Source organism: Mytilus galloprovincialis, chromosome 10 (genome assembly GCF_965363235.1).
Source record: "Mytilus galloprovincialis chromosome 10, xbMytGall1.hap1.1, whole genome shotgun sequence".
NCBI classification, from domain to species: Eukaryota; Metazoa; Mollusca; class Bivalvia; order Mytilida; family Mytilidae; genus Mytilus; species Mytilus galloprovincialis.
Genome location: NC_134847.1, coordinates 46,686,292 through 46,708,306, shown reverse-complemented (window position 1 = coordinate 46,708,306; position 22,015 = coordinate 46,686,292).

Sequence of the window (22,015 nt, the reverse complement as noted above, 5' to 3'; positions counted from 1 at the left end):
TGGTCTACTGACCTTGAATCATTTGCTCTATATAAATGTTCATGTATTCCATGTTAATTTAAACATTTGCATTTTACTATCAAAATAACATGCATATTTCTATGTTAACAGTTTATTTGATTAACTGTTTCTGTATAGTTGAAAGTATTCTCATATACCTTTCATTAATTTAGCAGAACCTACCTATTGAGTAAATATTTTTAATTTGTTCTTGTCCTGAATAAACATGAAATATTTTGTCCTCTCGTCAAATATCAACCAATGTTGAAGTTGGACATACTGTTTTTTCGCTCCTTCTACATGTTGAAAATCATATTTCGTCAGTCCTCTTATAGGTTAAAATGGGTTCCAAATTCCTGATGAAAGTCAAATTCGGGAATGAAAACTCAGTTTACTTTAAAGGAATATGTCAACTTCGAAAATATCTAAACCAGCATAAAATGGGATATTTTAAACTCAGCAAGTGTCAAATATTTAGACCATTTACAGTAAATAATATCCCCCCCCCCCCCAAAAAAAAAAACCTCAAAAAATTACTCAACACTTTATTAAATATGGATACAGGTATTAAAATTCGATTATTTCTAAACCTAAATCTCAGAAAATTATTACAACCCCTCACCTACTAGTATCACTCGAAATTCTCATTTCAAAATATTGATTAAATACTGTGACAATTAATGTATTCTTCAAAGTTAACAGGCTTTACTACATTTTTCTGTCCAATTACATTTACCTATTGATTTTTAATTTCAAACAGACTGTAGGCTGTTGATGAAAGTTTTTAATGAATTTATGTAATTCGAAACCGAACAGAAGACTGATCTAAATTCTTTTACATTTTGCTTAGGTGCCATCTGGTCAACATGTTGAAGTCCGCTAACTGCAGTTTCGTTTATTCTCCAGAAAGATGATGTATGCATTTGTCCAAATGTCATTGATGTTTACTGATGAAAAACACGTTTAGGATTAAGGTTGAAATGCAGTATTTTATTATAAACCATATCGAAGTCAATGGGAGAGAACTTGTGAGGTCCACACACAACATCCACATTAACTTAAATCCTTGGTGAAGGATACTCATCTTTTATGGTCTTTCCATTTAATTTCCTGTAATCCACACAAGGCCGCGATGACGAGTCTTTTTTTTTGGACTTAGACATCGGGAGCATACCATGGACCACATGGACACTCTTTAATTTCTCTAATTATGCTTCATAAATGGTGGTACTGTTCTCTGTAGTTCTTCGATTTGTATTTTATCTTAAAATTGTTTAGAGTACATCCCCAATTTAGTTTTATCCTGGTTTTCCGTAACTATATACATATACCCCTTAGTATTGCATTAGCACAATGAGACAACTTTCTAAAAAAGTTCAAATTAAGTGAATGTAAGCAATTAAAGGCAACAATACGGCCTTGAACAACGAAGAAACAACATACCACATAATCGGCTGTAATAGACGGTGACATGAATAATTCAATTGAGAGCACTAAAGTCTCAATTTATAACAAAACAATTACGAAAAACAAATATGACAGACAAGAACCAACGACAACCACTGAACAACAGGGTCATGATTTGGGACAGGCACATATAGAGTGTTGCGGAGTTAAACTGATTGGCTGGCGCTCAAACCCAGTACAGTGTTTCAACAGAACAAACTATAAAAATCAGTTGAAAAGGGTTAAACTCGCCCGATTGATACAAAGCAGGGAAAAGCAAATTCACCAAAAAAAATCCGAGGAAAATTCAAAAAGGAAAGTCCCTTATCAAATGGCAATATCAAAAGCTCAAACACATCAAACGATTGGATAACAACTGTCATATTCCTGACTTGGTACAGGCATTTTCTGATGTAGCAAATGATGGATTAAAACTGGTTTTATAGCTGGCCAAACCTCTCACTTGTATGATAGTCGCATAAAAATATAACGAGCATCTACTGTACTTGATCGAGTGTCTATACTGTTTTCTGGAAATTATATGTTATTATCTAAAATAAAAAGTTTTCCAACCCCCGTGTCAAATAAAACACTCTTTAAAGTCTTTCCCCAATACATTTTATTTCTCCTCTACAACAATAATAGGTAAATTGACACAAAATTAAACAAAAGATCGAAGTCATAACTGCTGTTCTCAACATTTTCAAAATACATCTATTTGCGGTTTCGAATTTTGTTTCAGTCAGAGGTCCGCTATCGGGCAAATTGTTTCTGTTATAGCGGTTCTTCTATTCCTGTATCTAAAGGTCCCCCAACTTGACCGTCAAAAACCAAACCAGCTTTTCCATTTACTCCTGAACCTGAAAGAAAACTACATTATTCAGCTTGATGTCCGATTTACCTTTCTGATTGTCTTATCTATAGGTTGGCAATATTTTTCTCTAATTTACTTCCTTTAGATAAGATTTATAACTGTTTCAGACCATACGAGTATTTGGACCGTACGCGTACGGTCCGGACCGTATACGTATACTCGTACGGTCGGACCATACGCGTACGGTCGGACCGTATGAGTATACGCGTACGGTCCAGCTGACAATACATGTTTTGGGATCATATGGGTTAAATTCAAACAAACATTTATCAAAATCTTTATTTTTCGTTATATAAATTGTTATAATTACAGTTAGATGGATCATGGAAGTAATATTCAAATATTACTTCCATGGATGGATAAAGTGAATAAGTGAACAATTGAAATTAAATATTTGTTTATCCGATAATTTTATTTTGTTACTCAAGGTGACACTGGTTTCCACAGAGAACGTCATATTTTTTTTACATTAACATTTTTTGTTCATGCATGTTCCTTTGCATATGCATTTTTTTGTAAAGTTCCTAAATATTCTATAACTATTGTTCTCCCACCCTATGTTTACTTCAGATAGTTTCAATGAGCATACTGGGCTGCTATTAATGAATTACTGACATGCTAAATACAGGAGATTAACAGATTGAATAAGCGTGATTTTTTTAAAATAGTTATAATATGAAAAGTTTTTATTTCAATTACTATTGAACTTTTTATATTAATTTCAGATATAAGTTATGTTGATCTGCCATATACATTTGTATCAAATAAACTTGTACAACTTCTTAATATTAGTCAGACCGTACGCGTACGGTCCGACCGTATGCGTATTTCGAAAAAGTACACATACGGTCCAGACCGTACGCGTACGGTCCAAATACTCATACGGTCTGGAACATAACCACTTTGTTCTTTTAGTAAACGAAGACATCTGTTCTAGTCGACTTGTTGAACTTTTAGTTCGACTGTTTCAAGTGAGCCATTTAACTTCCATAAATGACCTAAAAGCAAATTTGACTTCTACTGGACATATTTGAAGTCTCCAGATACAATTTTGTTTACTTTTGCTATGCCGTTTCGACTTCGACTTCTGGACTTTTTCCGTCCATGAATATTTTTTGTGTTCTGGGTTCTTTTTTTTTTGTTAGTTATATCTTATTAGTATTGCGTTTATTCGGTTTTTTTTTATTTCTCGTCTACTAGTATACTGATATTTTATTGGTTGTCAAAAATCTCTGAACGAGTCTCATGGTGATGTTCCAAACCTTCCTGTAGCGATATAACATGTAAGAATATATCGATTACTCTATCCCAATTTGTTTGTACATCAGTTGTAGACCATGCATAAATGTATCTGCTTAGCCTTTTTGCGTTATCATGATCACCAACTCTTTCCTATCAAAATTCGAAATATTTTCAAAATACGCAGAACATCTGCCTTAATGTCTTTTCTTGTACCACTAAATTTTTGCTTTGCTGGTGTTTCAGAACGTCTTTCTTGTATGGATTTCTTTTCTCGTCTTTTTTATTAAGCCCACCAGGCTCTAAAGTACGGAACTGGTGGATCCAAATGTTTTCTCTTCTCCTTTTCGCCTAGGGTCTTACTCCGTGTTATCTTCTATGATTTGGAAACTAAGAAACATTAGCAAACCGATTATTGTTTAAGCGAAGATGTCTTGTGATGGGTAAGTTTTTGTTGGTTTTGTACAATGGTTGATGGTTATTTAGCTGAATATTAATTTTGTTCATTATTTCTCCCAAATTCTGAATGCCACAGGTGTGACATGAAATTACATAAATTGATTTTCTCCATGTTACTGTTGATATTTGTGCAGATTGTATAACTTTGTTTTGTAAAGGAGCTAATGAAAGAGCTGATGGTATTGGCAGCTTTATAACATAACCTCTTCCTTCTCACACGTTGTTTGCAGCAATGCGGAGGTGGAGTGGGTTGCTTAGTTTATGCTTAATTATGTGTCACAGGAGGTTTTCTGGAGGCCATTATGGATATATATATATTTGTATGTGTAAGATGCGAGTAGACAGCAAGTAAGAAACAAGTGGTCGAAGATTGAATTATGAATATTTCTTAAAGATATCATCGACATTTTGTCATTCGGCAATCGCAAGAATAAAACCAATAGTAACTATGTGTAAAATTAATAAAAAAGTGTAAAATTCACTTGGTTATTCGTGGTCACTTTATTTAATTAATCGTGTAACCTTGATAATCATATAACTTGATAACTATAATTAAAAAAAGTGTAAAATTTATTTGGTTATTCGTGGTCACTTTATTTAATTAATCGTGTAACCTTGATAATCATATAACTTGATAACTATAATTAAAAAAAGTGTAAAATTTATTTGGTTATTCGTGGTCACTTTATTTAATTAATCGTGTAACCTTGATAATCATATAACTTGATAACTATAATTAAAAAAGTGTAAAATGTTTTTGGTTATTCGTTGTCACTTTATTTAATTAATCGTGTAACCTTGATAATTATATAACTTGATAACAAAAGAATCATTTTTATAAACCCCTTTTATGATGATAAGGTTAACATTTTAACTTTTATAATGTTTTTATACGACCGCAAAAATTTTAATTTTTCGTCGTATATTGCTATCACGTTGGCGTCGTCGTCGTCGTCGTCGTCGTCGTCCGAATACTTTTAGTTTTCGCACTCTAACTTTAGTAAAAGTGAATAAAAATCTATGAAATTTTAACACAAGGTTTATGACCACAAAAGGAAGGTTGGGATTGGTTTTGGGAGTTTTGATCCCAACATTTTAGGAATTAGGGGCCAAAAAGGACCCAAATAAGCATTTTCTTGGTTTCCGCACTATAACTTTAGTTTAAGTAAATAGAAATTTATGAAATTTTGACACAAGGTTTATGACCACAAAAGGAAGGTTGGGATTGATTTTGGGAGTTTTGGTTCCAACAGTTTAGGAATTAGGGGCCAAAAAAGGGCCCAAATAAGCATTATTCTTGGTTTTCGCACAATAACTTTAGTATAAGTAAATAGAAATCAATGAAATTTAAACACAAGGTTTATGACCACAAAAGGAAGGTTGGGATTGATTTTGGGAGTTGAGGTCCGAACAGTTTAGGAATTAGGGGCCAAAAAGGGGCCCAAATAAGCATTTTTCTTGGTTTTTGCACCATAACTTTAGTATAAGTAAATAGAAATCTATGAAATTTAAACACGAGGTTTATGACCATAAAATTTTTGGTCCCGTTTTCAAATTGGTCTACATTAAGGTCCAAAGGGTCCAAAATTAAACTTTGTTTGATTTTGACAAAAATTGAATCCTTGGGGTTCTTTGATATGCTGAATCTAAAAATGTACTTAGATTTTTGATTATTGGCCCAGTTTTCAAGTTGGTCCAAATCGGGGTCCAAAATTAAACTTTGTTTGATTTCATCAAAAATTGAATAATTGGGGTTCTTTGATATGCCGGTTCTAACTGTGTATGTAGATTCTTAATTTTTGGTCTCGTTTTCAAATTGGTCAATATAAAGGTCCAAAGGGTCCAAAATTAAACTTACCTTGATTTTAACAAAAGTTGAATTCTTGGGCTTCTTTGATATGCTGAATCTAAACATGTACTTAGATTTTTGATTATGGGCCCAGTTTTCAAGTTGGTCCAAATCAGGATCCAAAATTATTATATTAAGTATTGTGCAATAGCAAGAAATTTTCAATTGCAGAGTATTCAGCAATAGCAAGAAATCTTTAATTGCACAGTATTGTGCAATAGCAAGAAATTTTCAATTAGACAGTATTGAGCAACAGCAAGAAATCTTCAATTGCACAGTATTGTGCAATAGCAAATATTTTCAATTGCACAGTATTGCGCAATAGCAAGAAATATCTAATTGCACAATATTGTGCAATAGCAAGAAATTTTCAATTGATTGGAGTTATCTTTCTTTGTCCAGAATAGTAGTTGAATCAACTTAAATCATTGTTTTATACAATATACAATGTATATTCACTTTTACTACCAACTGATAAATTAAAACAATCTTTACCATTCAGTGATAACAAGCACTTGTTTTACATTTTAATATTTTATGATGTATTTAAATGAGTAGTTATTGCTATTTCTTCATTTTTTTTGAGAGGATTAATATTCAACAGCATAGTGAATTGCTCAAAGGCAAAACAAAACATTTTAATTTCATTAGACCACATTCATTCTGTGTCAGAACCTTATGCTGTGTCAACTATTTAATCACAGTCCAAATTTAGAGCTGAATCCAGCTTGAAAGTTGTGTCCATACTTGCCCCAACCGTTCAGGGTTCAACCTCTGCGGTCGTATAAAGCTGCGCCCTGCGGAGCATCTGGTTGCGTATGGTAGAATCGTATGAATATGTCTGCATGTCTGCACATACTGTCATTATCATACGCTACGCGTATTATCCAAATACTCGTATGGTACGGAACATATTCACTGTCCCTAAATTTGTGAAACAGCGTTAAATGTTAATCAAATATCTGTTCGTAAATAAAGGCAACAGTAGTATACCGCTGTTCAAAACTCATAAATCTATGGACAAAAAAAAAATCGGGGTAACAAACTAAAACTGAGGGAAACGCATTAAATATTAGAGGAGAACAACGACACAACATTAAAATGTAACACACACAGCAACGGACTATGCATTAGAAAACATCCGATGAGAATGTAAATACGTTTTTACGAACGAGAGCTTGTGTAGTGGGTGGTGCTATAAGCACTGCTATATAACAAAGGTCATTTTGTATGTATTAATGTTATTGTAATTTCAATATCATTCATCGAATGTTAATTTCGGGATATTCGTTAACAATCTCTATACTAGGCTGACATGTTAACTTTGGCATAACCTTCGAAACTATAATGCATTTATATAATCAAGTAACACGACCTCATTTTAATAAGAATAACATACATTAACATTTTCTTCTGCTGTAAATTTGGTTTCATTAGTATCATCGATGGCATGTAATGTAAAAAATGTTTCATCGAAATACATAGAACCAGAGAGATATAACACTTGTGTCTCTAGTAGTACATATATTATTAGTAAAGCTCTATGGTAGAACTTAAAATAACATAACTAACCCAATCCCTAGGTCGACAAGGGAATACGAACATGGTCACTCTTGGTCTTCTTCCCACTTGCAGTAAAACTCTTGCAAAAGTGGGCATCTCTTTGGTTTGTGTAGGATGTATACATTCGCAGATACGTTCGGTCAGAATAAAGAACTTTGAAGGATCTGTAGGTGGCCTATTACATGGCTTTTTTTATCGAGCTTGCTAAATTTATGCGCAATAGCGTGTTAAAGTTTGTTACACATCAATATCTTTGTCAAACCTTCAGAGATGTTTATGGAACTTAGAAAGTAGCTTTTTAACAATGCAAAGATAATGTCTATCGCAAACTTTTGAAAATATATTTTGCATCATAATGTCAATCTGACCATGACCTCATTTTTATGGTTAATTGCAGTTAGTCAATTTTATGTTTTCCTGATAAAGTTTGTTTCTTAGATACTAGATGTAATAGGTCAACTAGTTTTAAAGCAAGTAACTGTTGTATGGTGTACATGTCTATCTGGCAGGGTTCATCTGACCTTGACCACATTTTCATAATAATAATAATAATAATAATAAGTTTGTTTCTTAAATGTGCAATAGGTCAACTTTATTTATTTGAAGCATATTTGCTTTATGGAACAAGTGTAAGGTTTACATGTATTTTCAGTTCGATTTGTCTGACCGTGATCTCATTTTCTTGGATCATGTTAAGTGTATGTGATAGTTCTAATTAAGTTTTATATATAAGACTATCAACATAAGATCAATGGTAAGTAAGATCATGAAAACTATTAACACCATGCATGATAACAAAACTGGGCTAATAACATCTGCTATTGATGTGGGGCCAATACTTTATCTAAAGTTTACACAAATATGCATGTACAGTAGTTGTCGTTTGTTTATGTAATTTATACGTGTTTCTCGTTTCTCGTTTTTGTCGAGCCTGCAACTTTTGTTGCAGAAAGCTCGACATAGGGATAGTGATCCGGCGGCGGCGGCTACGGCGGCGGCGGCGGCGGTGTTAGCTCACTTCTTAAAAGCTATATATTTTAGAAGGTGGAAGACCTGGATGCTTCATATTTTGTATATAGATGCCTCATGTTACGAAGTTTCCGTCAGTCACATGTCCATTGTCCTTGACCTCATTTTCATGGTTCAGTGACCACTTGAAAAAAAAGTTAATATTTTTTGTAATGTTAAATTCTCTCTTACTGTAAGTAATAGGATAACTATATTTAGTATGTGCGTACCTTGCAAGGTCTTCATGCCCGTCAGACAGTTTTCACTTGACCTCAACCTCATTTCATGGATCAGTGAACAAGGTTAAGTTTTGGTGGTCAAGTCCATATCTCAGATACTATAAGCAATAGGTCTAGTATATTCGGTGTATGGAAGGACTGTAAGGTGTACATGTCCAACTGGCAGGTGTCATCTGACCTTGACCTCATTTTCATGGTTCAGTGGTTATAGTTAAGTTTTTGTGTTTTGGTCTGTTTTTCTCATACTTTATGCAATAGGTTTACTATATTTGTTGTATGGAATGATTGTAAGGTGTACATGTCCAACTGGCAGGTGTCATCTGACCCTGACCTCATTTTCATGGTTCAGTGGTTATAGTTAAGTTTTTGTGTTTTGGTCTGTTTTTCTCATACTTTATGCAATAGGTTTACTATATTTGTTGTATGGAATGATTGTAAGGTGTACATGTCCAACTGGCAGGTGTCATCTGACCTTGGCCTCATTTTCATGGTTCAGTGGTTATAGTTAAGTTTTTGTGTTTTGGTCTGTTTTTCTCATACTTTATGCAATAGGTTTACTATATTTGTTGTATGGAATGATTGTAAGGTGTACATGTCTAGCGGGCAGATGTCATCTGACCTTGACCTCATTTTCATGGTTCAGTGGTCAAAGTTAAGTTTTTGAGTTTTGGTCTTTTTATCTAATACTATATCTCATAGGTCAACTATATTTGGTGTAGGGAAATATTTTATGATCTATATGTCAGTGGTACAGGTTTTATTTGACCTTGACCTGGTTTTCACGGTTCATTGCTCAGTGTTAAGTTTTTGTGTTTTGGTCTATTTTCTTAAACTATAAGCAATAGGTCAACTATAGTTGTTGTATGGAAGCATTGTTAGCTGTACATGTCTGCCTGGCATATGGTTCAACTGACCTTGACCTCATTTTCATTGTTCAGTTAAGTTTATGTGACAGTCGTAATAAAGCTTTATATTTAGGAGTATCAACATAATATCAATGATTAGTAAAGAAGGCGAGACATTTCAGTGTGTGCACTCTTGTTTATATAGATTGGACCGTTGGTTTTCCCGTTTGAATGGTTTTACACTAGTAATTTTGGGGGCCTTTATAGCTTGTTGTTCGGTGAGAGCCAAGGCTCCGTGTTGAAGGGCGTTCATTGACCTATCACGGTTTACTTTTATAAATTGTTATTTGGATGGAGAGTTGTCTCATTGGCACTCATACCACATCGTCCTATATCTATTTACTCAGTATTGTTCAAAATCCAGGCTGTTTGAAAAACGTTGATGTATTTGGATAACTTAAGGCATTTATAACCTGGCCACATCTGGAACCAATAAATTAATTAAAAAAAAGCTGCTTATCATGTTACGGATGTGTTAGATTTTGGGACATTGACGCAATAGCGTACGTAAAATATTCACCCAGTAGGTAAAATTGGTCATAAAAGTACTTTATGGGCAGGAACAACAGCGATATATTATCACTCATTAAAAAGATTGCGGAACTATGTAAAAGAAAAGATTTGTTAATTATTAAATTATCGTTGACAGCTTATCAGTGTGACTTAGTGCGATTCTGTGGTCGTAAAAGAGATACCGGTACACCAGGCAAGTGTTTTTATCGAGATAGGTTGACGCATATACCTGTTGTGTATAACCTTAGCGCAGTCTTTTACCAATGAATGAAAACAAACGGATGGATGCAACAACATAAGGACCAGAGTGTGTATGCTACTGCTGACTATGCGGCATGTGGGTGTTGCTCCTAGTTGAATGCCGTAAGCTGACCTATAGTTGGTGTATATGTCATTTGGTTTTTGTTGGAGAGTTGTCTCATTAGCAATCACTCCACATCTTCTTATTTTTATACACAACCTTTTGAAAAGGATGTGCGACAATATTTTGATTGCCTATATGTTCGGTCTGGGACCTATTAAATGCAATAAGAGGTCCAAGCCTCGGATGAATATCTTTTGCAAGCTCCTACTTTCGTTTCCGAACTTGCTGACTGGGCTAATTTGATCCAACATTTACCACAGTCTTCATTCGGGTATGTAGTAATATGTAATCCGACGATCCCGTTCGCCAACGTACATGGCCGCCAAGCTTAAGCATGTAGCCTGGCAGGTACAAAAATGTCCAAAATGTCAAGATAAAAGTAACCCTACAAGATAGTCATACGACTCTTAATTGGCGTTGGCCTTTGCTTTTCCATATTTTTTTTTGTAGTATGGCCTTTCTCTTTTAAGTACAAACAATGTATATTCGATAGAGAGAAGAGGTTAAAACGGTCACATAATCAGCTGTACATATGATCTACAAAAGATAAAACTGACATCGTACTATTAGTTAATAATTACATTACATGTATGTTTCAAAAGAATCTGCTATTTTGATTGGATAACAATGCTTGTGCGTCATACTAAAATTCACCTTCATATCCCAATGAAGTTTAATATTCATGATGACACGTGCTATCACAAAAAAGTCCATAAATAAATGATAAAAATCTATTTTTCATTATCTTAGCGAAAAATGTAATTACCAGTATTGAATGCTTCTTTTAGTAATTTTATATGGTTGTAAAAGAGTTGAACGTGCGCTCATTTTTAGAATGAAGCACTTCCGCTTCATACAAAATATACTTCAGTCAACGTTTTTACACCCCAATGAATTTACAAAAAGAAACATTGAATTCTTAAGTAAAAAAAAAATAATACAAATCCTAGGTACATTATTTAAAGTATTTTATTGTCACATAGCGCTTCCAGTCCATCATCCATATAAAACTGACATGGCTTTAACGGATACGAGCAATACATCAAATAAGAAATCAATGGTCGTAGATTGAACTGTAGATATTTCTTGAAGATATTCTCGCAAGTTTAAAAAGTGTCCTTCGTATTTTTAAAGGACAAACCGACTTTGTCTATGTATTAAAGTGATAATCTCTGATTTCGTTATACTAAGACGAGCTTCGACGCAAGTTCCGATAGATCTATATTTTAATTGGGTATAACGAAATGAGAGACCTATATTTTGATTAGATTGCAAGTTTATACGATAGATCTGTATTTTAATTAGATTGCAAGTTACGATCGTCGGATAGATCTATATTTTAATTATATTGCAAGTTACGATGGATCTATATTTCAATTAGATTGACAAAGTATTAACTATAATCTAAAAAAATTCATTTGCTTATTCATGTCTTTTAAAATTAGTAATGTAGCAATAATAAACATATGATTCAATGACTAAAAAAATCGTTTTATTATCCGTTTTTGATTACAATTCGATGGTTAACGTTTAAAAAAAAAGATAAGTTGACCTTACACGTATGGCTGTACCGTATGAAGATCATAATCCCATACAGTATATACAAAATGTTGAGTAAACTTGCTGACAGATAAATAATATGTTTGAAAAAAATAACATCTTCGCACGATTATTACACATGCATGTCTTATGTATATCTCTAGATTCGCTTTACGTGACAAGGCAACGCCTAGACTAATGAAATTGTATTTTGTAAATAGTGCGTGTGGTCGAATGGTCTAGAGCACTGGACATGAGGCTTAGAGATTGGTGCTACAGTGTATCAAATGTGTGTGTCCAGATACTGTTGAAAGGCAAAAATAATTTAATTCTTAAACTGTTGGGTTACATTTTCACACTTGTATAATATGACCGCGATAGAATGAGTCGAACAGTTCTCATATGACCATTACCATACATGTATTGTCCAAAATTAATTATAGTATGACCTGGAACATATTCGCAGTCCCTAAATTTGAGAAATATGATAGTGTAAAATGTTATAAAAATATATGGTCATAAATAAGTATACAGACAAGGACAATATCTCAATCAGCGAGTGGTGCTAAGCAGTGCTGCTACATGACATACGACATGCATCTGTTCGTAAATACGTGTACATGGACAATATATCAAGCAGTCTGTGGTGTAAATAAGCAGTACTGCTACGTGATATACGTCATGTATTAAATGATTACTGAAATTCTGCATCAGATTACTAGTTAATATGATCACATTGGATTAGAACATATACAGTCCTGACACGTATCACATTTTTTTTGCGTTTGCAAAGTGTAATTCTCAATAGAAAAATTTATTCCTGTATTTATATGAACAAGAAAAATGATGTCATTTGACCTTGGAATTACATTGTCTCTTGTCTCATATTAATGTGTATCTGAGATAGAAGGCAATGAATGTTTAAATGGCTCGTTGAAAAATACCCCCCCCCCCCTCCCCCCAAAAAAAGTGCGTAGAACCAGAGACAAATAATACGTGTGCCACTAGTAGAACTATAGATGTATAATTGTAGCTCTTCATTAGAACTTAAACGAGGATAACCAAAATCCAAGAATGACAGGTGGAGTAAAACTTGGTCACTCTTGGTTTTCTTCTGACTGACAATAAAACCCTTGTCACTTGACAAAATGGGGCGTTCGTTCGGTGGTGCAGGATGTTTATATTCGCAGTAACATCCGGTCAGAATTAGATTGAATATGATGTTTGTGTAGAAAGCGTGCCAATTTAAGATCCTTACGGATCAAGTCTGTATGTGACCTGTTTAAATGTCGGTCGCTATAAATATCCAGTTTACTATCTTTTTCCAGAGGCAGTCCCAATTTCCAATGTATCCCGGTCGACCCCAATAACAGGACCTACCTATTGTATTATTGGTAATCTGTTTTCGTCCGAAACATGCATGAAATAGAATAGAAATATTTGACACTGGATGTAAGGATAAAGTTGGACGCATACACCCGTTGGGTAACACCTATATGTGTTTACCAAGTGTATTCCGGGTATCTATAATGAGTTTATTTATCAACAAGGTTTGAAACCAAACAGATTGATGCAGCAGTAATAGGACCAGCTTATGACTGTTACAACCCTTTAAATAAGATGTGCGACAATATGATGTTTGTTTAAGAATTCGCCGTGGACCTATTAAATGATTTGATATATCCTAGCCTTGGTTAAGTTGAATTCTTTCGCAAGATCAAATTTTGCATTAAGTTGACCATAGTCATCCTTGGGATATGAAGAATGGATAGTGATGCAGCAAATAAAAGAACCAGATTATGTATGTTACAAACTTTTAATAAGATGTTTTACAATAGGATTGTTGAATTCGACCTGGATCTATTAAATGAATTAGAATGTCCAAGCCTCGGTTCAGTTGAATACCTTTCGCAAGTTCCTATTTTCGCATTAAGTAGGATATAGTCATTTTGGGGTATGAAATATTTTAAAGAGTCCAGCAAGGCTAGACATGTAGCCTGATAGGTGCAGAAAAGTTCAAAATGTCAAATTTCAACTTTACAAAATTTTCTGACGACTCTTAAGTGTAGTTGTTGTCCTTTGTTTTTCCATTTTGTTTTCGGCGTTTACATTTTAAGGGCATACGATACAGATACATGGGAGGTAATGAAAGTAAAATCACAAAAATGACAAATGCTAACGTAAAATGTATTTTTTTCGCGACGTCAAACTTCGACATATCGGGAAAAGATGCATATTTTGACAGGGTGTTTTTTATGATTTAAACTGATTTAACTTGAAATCGAGTACATGGACTCTTCCTTTTTTAATGGCATTATGTTTGATTACGTATGAAGTTTATTTGTATTAATTTTAACTTGGTGAAAAACTCAGCGATGATGTTTTTTTTTAAATTCGATAACCATACCGCATATAATGGCGGCCCCCTTAAATCTTGAAACTTTGCTTAAAATTATTCTTTTGCAAAGGTTTATCGTTCATATTTAAGAGCATAATAATGTAAAAACAAATCAGAATGATTTACAAGAAACCACTTGTTTTTATCTTTTTGAAATGTCGATCCCCGGATGTGTATCAAGTTTACCATCGTTTTCAAGTGGTAGTACGAATTATCCCGGTCGCCCCAATAACAGAATGAACATATTGTATGTATTGGTATTTTTTTTCGTTCTAAACATGCATGAAATATAAAAAAGATATTTGATAGTACTTTATCTCAATCTTATACATCTACAGCATTGTTCAGAATCCAGTTGGTTTCAAAAACGTTGATGTTTTGGATTAGCATGTATTTTCTGTACATCTGGGACCAATAGAAACATAAAGAATCACATTTCCTGTCACGGGGGTGCTATATTTTGAGACATTGACGCACTAACTTACGTAACCTAATGGCCCAGGAGGTAATATTGGTCTGACGAAAGGTACATTACTTGCAAGAACTTTACCGATTTATTATCGCTTATTAAAGGATCTGGTTTTGATAATTACATTAGCGTTGGTAGTTTATAAGTGTGATTACCGCATACATCCGTTGGGTAATACCTATATTTGTTTACCAATTGCATTCCTGGTATCTATGATGAATTTATTTATCAACAAGCTTTGAAACCAAACAGAATGATGCAGCAGTAATAGGACCAGCTTCTGAAAGTTACAACCCTTTGAATAAGATGTGCGACAATATGATGTTTGTATAAGAATTCGGCATGGACCTATTAAATGATTTGATATATCCTAGCCTCGGTTAAGTTGAATTCTTTCGCAAGATCATATTTTCGCATTAAGTTGACCATAGTCATCCTCTGGGTATGAAGTATTGATAGTGATGCAGCAAATAATAGAACCAGATTAGTAATGTTGCAATCTTTTTAAAAAGAGTTTTTACAATAGGATTGTTGTCTAAGAATTCGGTCTGGATTTATTAAATGAATTAGAATGTCAAAGCCTCGGTTCAGTTGAATACATTTCGCAAGTTCCTATTTTTCGCATTTAGTTGGATATAGTCATTTTGGGGTGTGAAGTATTTTAAATAGTCCAGCAAGGCTAGACATGTAGCCTGGCAGGTGCAGAAATGTTCAAAATGTCAATTTACAACTTCACGTACAAAATTTTCGGACGACTCTTAAGTGTAGTTGTTGTCCTTTGTTTTTCCATTTTGTTTTCGGTTATTACATTTTAAGGGCATGCGATACAGCTACATGGGAGGTAATGACAAATGCTAACGTAAAATGTATTTTTATCGCGACGTCAAACTTTGACATATCTTGAAAAGATGCATATTTTGACAGTTTTTTTTATGATTTATACTGATTTAACTTGAAATCGAGTACATGCACCCTTCTTTTATTAAATGGCATTAGTTTTGATTACGTATGAAGTTTATTTGTATTCATTTTAACTTGATGAAAAAGTCAGCGATGATGGGTTTACTTTTTAATTCGATAACCATACCGCATAAAATGCCGGTTTTTTATCCCTAAAATCTTGAAACTTTGCTTAAAATTAGACTTTTGCAAAGAATTGTCGTACATATTAAGAGTATATTGATGTTAAAAAAACATTCAGAATGATTAACAAGAAACCGTTTGAAATGTCTGTCCCATTATATATCCAGTTTACCATCTTTTTCCACTGGCAGTCCTAATTTGCAGTTTATACAGGTCGACCCCAATAACACTGCCTATTGTTTGTTTTGTTAATTTGTTTTCGTCCTAAACATGCAAGATATATAATATAGATATTTGACGTTTGATGTTTAGCAACCAACAATTAATCAATCGAAACAATTATCAAAAGGCACTCTTCCGATTGGCAATGTATGTGTTAGGACAGACAGCATCTACATATTTATTAATGATTATAACACCATGCGCGACAAAAAAAAATGGTCGAATGTCATCAGCTTTTGATGTGGTGTCGATACTATATGTAAAGCCTATACATCTACAACATTGTTAGAATCCAGCTGGTTTCAAAAACGTTGATGTTTTGGATAACTTTAGCATTTATATTATGTTAACATCTGGGACCAATTGAAAAATAAAGAATCGCTTTTAATGTCACGGGGTGCTAGAGTTTGAGACATTGATGCAATAACTTACGTGATACGATGATCAAGGAGGTAATATTTGTCTGTCCGAGAAAGTACATTATTGGAAGAAACTTCACTGATTTATTATCACTTATTAAAAGATTTTGTTTTTAATTATTACATTAATTTAGCATTGATCGTTTACAAGTGTGACTAACTGCGATTCCAATTTCGTTTTGACACAAACAAGAGATACTCCATGCACGTGTTTTTAACGAGATAGATTGACGCAAACCTTCGTTGGAAAACACCTATATTTGTGTTCCAGGTGCATTCCTGGTGTCTATGATGAGTTTATTTATCAAGAAGGTTTCAAATCAAATGGATTGATGCAGCAATAATAGGACCAGCTTATGTATGTTACAACCCTTTAAAAATATGTGCGGCAATAGCATTGTTGTCTAAGGATTCGTACTGGGCCCAATAAATGAACTAGTATTTCTAAGCCTCGGTTCAGTTGAATACCTTTCGCAAGTTCATATTTTCGTATTTAGTTGACCATAGTATTGATAGTCCTTTAAGGCTAAACATGTAACCTGGCAAGTGCAGAAATGTTCAAAATGTCAATTTACAGCTTCACTTACAAAATAGTCGGACGAACTAAGTGTGGTTGTTGTCATTTGTTTATCTATTTTGTTTTCGATTTTGGCTATTATATTTTAAGGGCATGCGATACAGTTACAGGGGAGGAAATGAACAATTGCTAACGTAAAATGTATTGTTTCGTGACGTCAAACTGTGACATATCGATAAAAGATACATATTTCGACTGGTTTTTTTTATGATTTAAACTGATTTAATTTGAAAACGAGTACAACGACCCCTTTTTTATTTAAAAGTTATCGGGTTTGAATACTTATGAATATTATTTGTACCAATTTTAATGAAAAAGTCAACGATAAGAGCATAATGATGTAAAGAAGATTTTCTAAATGTTTTAAAAGAAACCGCTTATGTTTATCTTTTGAAATGTCTGTCCAAATATATATCCAGTTTACCATATGTGTTCAGTGGCAGTCCCAATTTCCCGTTTTTCCCGGTAGACACGATAACAGAATGTACCCATTGTATGTATTGTTAATTTGTTTTCCACCTAAACATGCATGAAATATAATATAGATATTTTACACTGGATGTTAAGCAAGCAACACTCAATCAATCGAATCAAATAATTATGATAAAGCAATCTTTCGATTGGAAATTTATTTGTAATGACCGACAGCAATAAACTACTTATTATGAATAATTACACCATGCGTGACAACAACACTGGGCTAAAACTTATAATATATCTATACAGTATTGTTCAAAATCGAGTTCGTTTCAAAAACGTTGATGTTTTGGATAATTTCAACATAGACTTATATATATTCTGTTTACATCCGGGACCAATAAATATATACATAAGGAGTCCCTTTTATTAATGTCACGGGGGTGCTATATTTTGATTCATTGACGCAATAGCGTACGTAGGATAATGACCAAGGAGGTAATATTGGTGTGACCGAGACAGTTCAATATTTGCAGGAACTTTACCAATGTATTATCACTTATTAAAAGAATTTTGTTAATTATTACATAAGCGTTAATAGACTTGTTTACAAGTGTGACTAACTGCGATTCCAATGTCGTGTTAAAACTAACAAGAGATGCTTCGGGCAGGTGTTATTTAACGAGATAGATTGACCCATACACCCTTTAGGTAACACCTATGTGTGTTCCAAGTACATTCCTACTGGTATCCATTGGTGAGTTAATTTATCGACAAGGTTTGAAAACAATACATCTTTGTATGAATGCTGTACAAGCCCTTGGATAAATTCTGCTTCATAGGAATACAAAATAAGATCTGCAAGTATAGGAGCGCAATTAGTACTCATTGGGATTCCAATAGTCTGTTGGAAGACCAAACCTCCAAATTCAACAAATATGTTGTCAATTAAAAAAGTCGAGCATGGCAGTGATATCCTCTTCTGAATATTTTTTGCTTGACTCTGTATGATTTTTCACAAAGTAAGCTGAATTCCTGCCCAAAACTAGATATTTAAAATGTCTAGTGCCCTTTTTGTTAAAGAAACATAAGCTGACGAGTTCTTTTAGACGAGCTTTAATTAGTAAAGCTTTATACTATTATTTAGGACTATCAACATACTATCAATGATTAGTAAAGAAGGCGAGACATTTCAGCATGTGCACTCTTGAACTATTTTGTTTCTGATTCTGGCTTTTAATTTTAAGAGCATACTGTACAGTTACAGGGGATGTAATGTCATGATAACGTAAAACGTTGTTGTTTTTTTTGCAACATCAAACTGTTACATAACGGGCAAGGATGCATTTTTCTACTGATTTATAAATAAATTTGATTTAACTTGAGAACGAGTATATGGACCCCTTTTTTATACTGGCATTAGAATCCTCAATGCTCTTCCACTTTGTACTTGTTTGGCTTTATGAATATTTTGATATGAGCGTCACTTATGAGTCTTATGTAGACGAAACGCGCGTCTGGCGTACTAAATTATAATCCTGGTACCTTTAACTATTAGTATAAGTTTGATTACGTATGAAGATCATTTGTACCGATTTCAATGGAAAAAGTCAATAGGTCAACAATATTTGTTGTAAGGAAGGATTGTAAGCTGTATATGTCTATCTGGCAGGCAGCATCTAACCTTGACCTCATTTGTTGGTGATTTATTGGTCAATTTCAGGTTTTCATGGTTAGTTCTACTATAATCAATGCATAGAATGATTGTAAGGTGTTCATGTCTGCCTGGCATGGTTAATCTAACTGTGACCTCATGTTCGTGGTTCAATTGTCAATGTTTAGTTTTCTTTGTTAAGTCTGTTTCTTAGAAACTATAAGCAATAGAGTTAAGGTGTACATTTACTTCTCGTTTGGTTTATCTGACCTTGACCTATTTTTTTGGACGATGTTAAATTTATGTGATAGTTGTTGTAAAGCTTTATATTTAGGACTATTAACATTATATCAATGGTTATTAAAGAAGGCAAGACATTCAGCGTGTGCACTCTTATTTTTAAATTCGATGAATATACCACAAAAAATGCCATTTTTTCCCGAAACCTTGAAACTTTCTTAAAAATCATTATTCCAAAGAATTGATGTACATATTAAGTGGATATTGATGTAAAGAAGATTTTTATAATGCTTTTTAAATATGTAGTAATAAACATATGATTCAATAACTACATATATAATATATGTATATAGTAAAAGATTTTGAAAAAAAATACTACATATACAAAACTTTGGTACCATATTGTCAACATAGTACTTCCATGACCGTACTATAACCATTATTTATTGCAAGATCAGTGATTCCATACCGAGTTTCAACTTAAAATGTTACGAACAAAGGAGGGAGGATGGGGTTCTGGAACAATGTAGAAATTTCAATTTTTGTTTTAAAGAAGTATCTAATTGTCTCGCCTCGACGAAGTCTAAAAAGCGAGACTGAACCATGATGTTCCCGGTGGTGGAGGCGTCAACATGTATTAAATTATGATTTAGTCAGTTTATGGGGAGCCATTTGTGGAAGGTCAATAGTGTGAAGTTGTATTTGCATTGAAACATCTCATTTTCTTTGAGATTGACTCCGCCACACTCTATACATGCATGTTCTGAACTTCGAATGTCCGTATGTGGTCTGTATTTGATATTTTATATTTCTTTCCCTATTCAGCTAACCCTAGCATCTTTTTCCATTGGCAGTCCAGATTTCCGGTTTATCCCAGTCGTGCTTCTAAAAATACATTTCCAAGAAGGGTTCAACAACAATTTCAGTTCCCCATAGGCTATTATTGGGCCTTCTGTAAGTCAGGGGAATGTACATAAAAAAATTGTAAACTTAAACACGAGTGTGTCCATTGCAGCAATAAACATTGTTCCCTCATGTGTACAAATCTTAACAGCACCAGAGAAAATTCAGTTGTAGTATAATCGAGAATTGAAAAAGAAGTCAAGTTGGGCCGTTTTATAGGTCCCTTCAAAAATGCACCTTCCCCTTATTTTGTTTGTTCGCCTTTAGGGTTAGTTCCAAAGAAAGAGCCAAACTTATTTAGTTTAATTCATAATTTTTCCTTCCTTAAAGGAAATTCAGTTAATTGAGGTATTGAGGTATTTGAGGTATTTCTCCAGAATTTTCAGCACTGCAATACCAAAATATTGAGACAGATATAGAATTAGTACAGTTGTATGGTTCACGGTGCATAATGGTTAAAAGTGACATTAAAGACGCATTTTGCTTAATTCCTATTTCGGAAACGGATTATCATTTATTAGAATATCAGTGGGATAGTAAATTTTATTATGACGCATCTTCATCCTGTCAGTTACTTGAAGCTTTTTCAAAAGCACTTCAATGGATTTTAAATGAGAAATTTCACATTCATTGAGTATCTCACTTACTTGATGACTTTTTTTTCTATGTAGGAAAAGTCTGGTACTAATAATTGCTTTACAGCATTGCACACTTTAATGAGTCGTGCTGAGAAAGCGGAGACTCCCATCAAAATGGGGGGGGGGGGGGGGGGGCAGAACTCCCAACAACCTGTCTTGTAATATATGGGATTGAAATTGATTCCGTACAGATGGTTGCTTGTTTACCTGAGGATAAAAATCAAAACATTTCACTATTACTCAATAAATACAAATGTAAACGAAGTGTTACTTAAGAATAGCTACAGCCAGTATTAGGTCCTTTGAATTTTGCGTGTGGGGTCATTATTCCAGGTAGAGCTTTCTTTGATTTGACTATAGGTCATTCATCGCGTATGATTTTTTTTAGGTATTTTAAAATGCATTGACGCAATAACGTACGTAACGTCTGACCGGTTTCAATACCTCCTTGGTTCGACCACGGAAGTAACACCTTGGCAGGACTTTCAGCGATTTGTAACTTATTAATAACCCAAGGAGCTCTGTACAAATTTTTAATTATTGCGTGAACCCCTGAGGGTTCACGCATACTTATTAGTTAGAAATATGGTCTATGGAGGAATATTCGGAAACTTTCTTTTTGTTCATGCGGAACATTTTTTCTTCTTATCTGTATTAGCATCCTGCAATTAAAAGCACCTCCATACGGGGTATTCAATATATTTAAAACATGGCAATAAAGAACTTTACATTGATTGCTTACTCACTTATATACTGGCGTATATACTAAATTTAGTCCTGGTATCTATGATGAGTTTATTTATATGCTATATGATAATAAAATATATAGTTGAAAATCTATATAGAAAAAAACGAAATAACTATCCATACGTATATTTTTTAAAGAATAATAATGATTCAAAACATGGACAAATGTACATCAGTCTTCCAAACATTCATAAAATTCATTTAGAAATAATTAATGAGACATTGCGAACTGGTCAACTAGTATGATGCA